Consider the following 6,938-nt stretch of genomic DNA (forward strand, 5'->3'; position numbering starts at 1 on the left):
AGATCCACGAGAAATATTAGGAGTTAGGTTCTGAAATTTAAGTATGTTAATCTAGAGAGTATTGCGCCCATAATTAAAGAAGAAAATTGTAGTCGATTCGGATTGAATTTAACTCATTCATGTGTGCTGATTTCCTTATGGTTAACCACAAAATAGGTCCAACCTCATGTGAAACTTTTTATTTTATTTTATTTTATTTAAGGAAAATGAAAGAATAACGAACCAGCAATAATTGTACTCTTTAAGTGAAATTCTCTTTTCATCAAAAATATTTCCTTCTTTAAAGAACAAAGAAGAAAATGAGAGAAAGAGAAGTAGCAAAACTACTTTTCTTCCCAAACATTCTCGAACTCTCATTGGGCTCATGAAAATTTTCAAAGACCCAAAGGTCACTATAGTCAATACTCCGATAAAGTCATATCGACACAAGCTCATGAAATCAAATATTTAACACCTTTTGTAGCATTTGAAAAGGAAGGGCTCTCTCGGTCACCATGGACCCCAGTCCTAAGCATAAGGGATATGGGGAAGGTGATCGGGCCTGGGCAATTAGAAAACTAAACTATATAGGAAGGGATAGTAGTGGCTCGCTACTCGTTTTGCTTTAGTTATTAGCTCTTGCTTGTACTTTATAACATTTCAATATATCATTTATTATTTAATAATAGTTTTGATTATATTTATTTGCAATAACGTAATAAAAATTCAAGGTTATTAGTATAATCTTGAACCATAAGCGAATGAAATATGAGATAATATTGTTCTAATATATCAATAACCTAAATAGTCTATAGTATATAGATATGATTGGGTGTCTTATCTTGATAGCACTATTGATACTACCTAATTTGTAAAAATTACCAATAGTTTGATTCAAATTGTTCACGTAGAGATATATGAGTGAAAGTATCGTATACAATAAGTTTATATAAGACTTGATCACGAAAAAATTAATCCTTCTTTATAAATCATTTAATTAAAAAAATTAATATTGCACACAATAATTATATGCGACTCGATTTTAACTTTGAGTGAGTTATGAACTCAGAGGATTTGTCTTTTGATTTGCATGGAGGAAAATGATTTTAGTGGCTCATTCAATAAACCTACCAATTTGGAGACTAGACCAAATAGAAATTTTGAAGATAGAATTTACTCGTTTCCATATAAGGCGAGTAGTTTTCTTAAGTGTTAGATCTTATTACTTGAACAATGGACTTCACCCTTTCACTAGAAGGACTTCATAAACAAATTATTTATCAATTTTGAATTGACTTGCATGTAATGGTTATAACCATGCATACAACTTATCTTACCATGTATAAGAGTGTTACGTTGTTAGAATTAGGTGCATATTTTAATCCACAGAGTGGTTTTGAATCTTATCATAAATTAAAATTCGCACATTTTTAGTTATAGAAAGAGCATAAGCCAAATTTGAGATATTTAAGAGTTCCAAGATATATAGATTTTGTAAGGCTAACATATCTTACATGACCTAAATTAAAGACTAAAGCTATTATCTATATTTTTCTCGGATATCTAGTTAATAGTACAACTTATAAATTTCTTGTTATTTTGAAATCTAGTGATAGCAATTTTTCATCCGTTGAAGTACATAAATGTTTGAGTCAAGCTTTGATGAAGTCCATTTAAGTAAAAACACTCAATCGGATGGGCTTTGATGATATTAGAGGAGATCCATAATCGATACAAATTTCTATTACATCATATAACGGGTTTGAAGTTCGAATGGACGTGATCAATGGAAACCACTTACCATAAATCCGTCCCAGTAAATATTGATACATCTATTGTACAATCGCACTCTTGCAGCAACGTTATAGCAATTGTGCGACACTTGTTCTAATCCAATGAACAAGTCAACCGTGAGAATTTCGGATTTCGTGGACACGTCAGTGTATACTTGAGTCTCGAGTCACGTTTGAGAGATGTTCTTGAAAACATGAGCGAGAAAATACATTAAAAACAATTTGAAAGAAAGCAATGTTATAAGCTAAAAGCGATTAGACAACGACAACAACTTTGATAACATATAACTCGAGTAAGAATAAGTGACGACTAGTCATATCTCTCTATAGTACATTTTGGGGCATTTTAGCCCTAGCGTGTGTAGAAATGATTTTTGTGAACAACATGAAGTAGTAGAGGTCTATCTAAGATGAAAGCATGTAAAAGGGGTTTGTAATAGGCATGTAACCATGGACAACATGTCCTAACAAATATGACGCGAACATCTGACATGCAGCCATAAACAACACGCCTTGGACAAACATGACCATGACACCTATAATGGATCAAAGTTTTCCAAATTTGTTCCCTCATGAGTTATTTCAAGAGTTTTTCAAATTTCATATGCTCAAGAACACATGGATACTCTATTAAATTATCATTAATTAGTGCACAATAAAGATAATTTAAAAGAACATTTTTTCATATCCTACTGATCAAATTCCTCCTCGGCATCTAAATATTATTAACAAATTTTTCATATCCTACCCATCAAATTCCTCCTCTATTTGTAGGCACCTTAATATTATTAACAATTTTTATTGGAATGGAAGGTCATTTACTAATATTTAACCATAATTGATAATATAAATGTTCATTCAAGCTTTCTCTTAAGAATGAGAAAGCTCTAATACCATGTTAAGAATGAGAAACATAAGTGGGATTGAAAGTCCTAACTGATTACAACTATATAAAATATATTCCAATCCTCCCCTCAAGTTGGAGGGTGTAGGTCAATAGCACCCAACTTGTCTTTACTCCCCCCAAGTTAAGTGTCTCAAGTTGGAGAGTGTAGGTCAATAACACCCAACTTGTGTTTTAGAAAATCAAATTGTTGTCTTCCCAAGAGTGAAAATATGTGCTAAGTTAACTCTAAACGGTATTTGCTCATGATCTGGACACATCTGTTTGCTTTTTAGACTTCCAATAAATAAATGAACTTAATAGGAACATGCAAAAGTTGAAACATTGGTTTTCTTTTTAGATTTCCAAAAAATAATTGAATTTTTGAGAACATTGGTTTGCTTTTTAGACTTCCAAGAAATAATTGAACTTACCAATAAGATGCAAAACCCAAATGATCTGAACCCATTGGTTTGCTTTTTAGACTTTCAAGAAATTATTGAATTTACCATAAGATGCAAAACCGGGATGATCTATACACATTGGTTTGCTTTTTAGACTTTCAAGAAATTATTGAATTTTCCAAAAAAATGCAAAACCCAGAAAGAGACGGACTTTGATTGGTTTGCTGTTTAAACTTTCAAGAAATTATTGAATTCCTGAGAAAGATGCAAAACCTGAAATAGACTACCATTGATGTATCTCAGAACTTGAAGAGTTGCTTCTTGGTTTATACCTAAATGATTTACTCCACGATTCGTAATTTGTCCCATTTAATTTGATTGGAACAAAGTGAATATCCTGATTGAATAGAGAGATCAATATAAAAAAAAGGATGTGTTAAATAAAAATTCGAAGTTTTGAAACCAGATTTGGCTAATTCCGCCATAAAGGTAATTTTAACATTTAAGAACACTAACATCGATGCTCTGATTTCTTTAAAGAAGTTTCAGAGGATAACACGAACAAGGATATCTCATCACTTTAGCCAGTGGTCTTACAACGACTTTTTTTGTTTTAGGAACAAATCTCGAAGAGGCACTACGGACAACAAAGGACCTACACAATTGCTTAAAGCACTGTAAAGGTAAGCTCTAACTTCTTATAGACCAAAGGAAAGTCATGGCAACCTAATAGAAGAATGAAGCGATGGCAGCCTACAAGTAGGTTGGTTACTAAGTAGATTTTTATACTTACACCTTTCTCCATTCTTGTTCAGTTACTGGTCAAGGTGGGGTAATGCTCTGGAGCTCTACTATCACAAAACGATGTCGACACGGTGTGTATGTTAGATGTATTCGACCTGGGACATCAACTAGTCATTTAATTTTGTAGGTTGATTTTGAATTCTTTTTGTATCCCATGCCCTTTTTCGGTTTGTAAAGAACTTGAAATTTATTTTTTAGGTTGATTTTGAATTCTTTTTATATCCCATGCCCTTTTTCCCATTGTAAAGAACTTGAAATTTATGACGAAGGTGTTGTATGTCTTTTAAAGTGTGCAACATTTATCTTTTGGTCGCAGTTCGATATCTCGAAACCTCTAAAATTAAAATTGGGTAATGACACATCCAAATGGGTGTGAGATGGGAACGAAGCATTCATTCCTTATAATAAGGGCCTGAATACCTCGTGACGTAACGGGCAACCGAGGACAATATCTTTTAGCGGTGGCCTTTGGCCAGTACAAAAAGAAATATAATCTTTACATCGCCAGAAAGATTCGAACTCTCGCGGGGAAACCCCATGTACTTAGCAGGCACACGCCTTAACCACTCTGCCAAAGCGACTTTTTTATTTTAGAAACAAATCTCGAAGAGGCACTACGAACAACAAAGGTAGTTGTTTAATGAGGAATCAGTTAGAACTTCGAGACCTACACAATTGTTAGAGCATAGTAAAGGGTAAGCCCGAACATTTTATAGACCAAAGGAAAGTCGTGGAAACCCAGTAGAAGAATGAAGCGACGGCAGCCTACAAGTAGATTGGTTACTAAGTACATTTTTATACTTACATCTTTCTCCTTTCCTTGTTTAGTTACTAGTCAAGGTGGGGTGATGCTCTAGAGCTCTACTATCACAAAACGGTATCGACACAGTGTGTATGTTTGATGTATTCGACCTGGGACATCAACTAGTCGTTTAATTTTGTAGGTTGATTTTGAATTCTTTTTGTACCCCATGCCCTTTTTCCGTTTGTAAAGAACTTGAAATTTATTTTTTAGGTTGATTTTGAATTCTTTTTATATCCCATGCCCTTTTTCCGTTTGTAAAGAACTTGAAATTTATGACGAAGGTGTTGTATGTCTTTTAAAGTGTGCAACATTTATCTTTTTGTCGCAGTTCGATATCTCGAAACCTCTAAAATTAAAATTGGGTAATGACACATCCAAATGGGTGTGAGATGGGAACGAAGCATTTCTTATAATAAGGGCCTGAATACCTCGTGACGTAACGGGCTAACAAGGACAATATCTTTTAGCAGTGGCCTTTGGCCAGTCCAAAAAGAAATATGAATTTTTACTTCGCCTGAGAGATTCAAACTCTCGCGGGGAAACCGCATTACTTAGCAGGCACACGCCTTAACCACTCGGCCAAAGAGACTTTTTTGTTTTAGAAACAAATCTCGAAGAGGCACTATAGACAACAAACGTAGTTGTTTAATGAGGAATCAGTTAGATCTTCGAGACCTACACAATTGTTAGAGCACAGTAAAGGGTAAGCCCGAACATCTTATAAACCAAAGGAAAGTCATGGAAACCCAGTAGAAGAATGAAGCGACTGCAGCCTACAAGTAGGTTGGTTACTAAGTAGATTTTTATACTCACACCTTTCTCCCTTCCTTGTTCAGTTACTAGTCAAGGTGGGGTGATGCTCTGGAGCTCTACTATCACAAAATGGTGTCGACACGGTATGTATGTTAGATGTATTCGACCTGGGACATACACTAGTCGTTTAATTTTGTAGGTTGATTTTGAATTCTTTTTGTATCCCATGCCCTTTTTCCGTTCGTAAAGAAATTGAAATTTATGACGAAGGTGTTGTATGTCTTTTAAAGTGTGCAACATTTATCTTTTTGTCGCAGTTCGATATCTCGAAACCTCTAAAATTAAAATTGGGTAATGACACATCCAAATGGGTGTGAGATGGGAACGAAGCATTCCTTATAATAAGGACCTGAATACCTCGTGACGTAACGGGCAACCGAGGACAATATCTTTTAGCGGTGGCCTTTGGCCAGTACAAAAAGAAATATGAACTTTACGTCGCCTGAGAGATTCAAACTCTCACAGGGAAACCCCATGTACTTAACAGGCACACGCCTTAACCACTCAGCCAAAGCGACTTTTTTGTTTTAGAAACAAATCTCGAAGAGGCACTACGGACAACAAAGGTAGTTGTTTAATGAGGAATCAGTTAGAACTTCGAGACCTACACAATTGTTAGAGCACAGTAAAGGGTAAGCCCGAACATCTTATAGACCAAAGGAAAGTCGTGGAAACCCAGTAGAAGAATGAAGCGACGGCAGCCTACAAGTAGGTTGGTTACTAAGTAGATTTTTATACTCACACCTTTCTCCTTTCCGTGTTCAGTTACTGGGCAAGGTGGGGTGATTCACTAGAGCTCTACTATCACAAAACGGTTTCGACACAGTGTGTATGTTTGATGTATTCGACCTGGGACATCAACTAGTCGTTTAATTTTGTAGGTTGATTTTAAAATCATTTTGTATCCCATGCCCTTTTTCCGTTTGTTAATAACTCGAAATTTATTTTGTAGGTTGATTTTAAATTCTTTTTATATCCCATGCCCTTTTTCCGTTTGTAAAGAACTTGAAATTTATGTCGAAGGTGTTGTATGTCTTTTAAAGTGTGCAACATTTATCTTTTTGTCGCAGTTCGATATCTCGAAACCTCTAAAATTAAAATTGGGTCGTGACACATTCAACATGGGTTGGAGATGGGAACGAAGCATTCTTTATAATAAGGGCCTGAATACCTCGTGAGGTAACGGGCCAACGAGGACAATATCTTTTAGCGGTGGCATTTGGCCAGTACAAAAAGAAATATGAACTTTACTAAGCCTGAGAGATTCGAACTCTCGCGGGGAAACCCCATGTACTTAGCAGGCACACGCCTTAACCACTCGGCCAAAGCAACTTTTTTGTTTTAGAAACAAATCTCGAAGAGGCACTACGGACAACAAAGGTAGTTGTTTAATGAGGAATCAGTTAGAACTTCGAGACCTACACAATTGTTAGAGCACAGTAAAGGGTAAGCCCGAA

At 35.3% G+C, this 6,938-nt stretch overlaps 3 non-coding genes across 3 annotated transcripts; all 3 read right to left on the reverse strand.

Moving 5' to 3' along the window:
- Nucleotides 1–4,362: 4,362 nt before the first annotated feature.
- On the reverse strand, nt 4,363–4,444 carry TRNAS-GCU. The gene has a single exon. It is a non-coding gene; the product is annotated as a tRNA-Ser (tRNA).
- Nucleotides 4,445–5,917: 1,473 nt separating this feature from the next.
- TRNAN-GUU lies at nt 5,918–5,999 on the reverse strand. Its single transcript has one exon. It is a non-coding gene; the product is annotated as a tRNA-Asn (tRNA).
- A 732-nt stretch (nt 6,000–6,731) lies between these two features.
- Nucleotides 6,732–6,811, reverse strand: TRNAS-GCU. Its single transcript has one exon. It is a non-coding gene; the product is annotated as a tRNA-Ser (tRNA).
- Nucleotides 6,812–6,938: the final 127 nt, after the last annotated feature.

The sequence above is a fragment of the Cucurbita moschata genome, unplaced genomic scaffold, assembly GCF_002738365.1.
Source record: "Cucurbita moschata cultivar Rifu unplaced genomic scaffold, Cmos_1.0 Cmo_Scf00073, whole genome shotgun sequence".
NCBI classification, from domain to species: domain Eukaryota; kingdom Viridiplantae; phylum Streptophyta; class Magnoliopsida; order Cucurbitales; family Cucurbitaceae; genus Cucurbita; species Cucurbita moschata.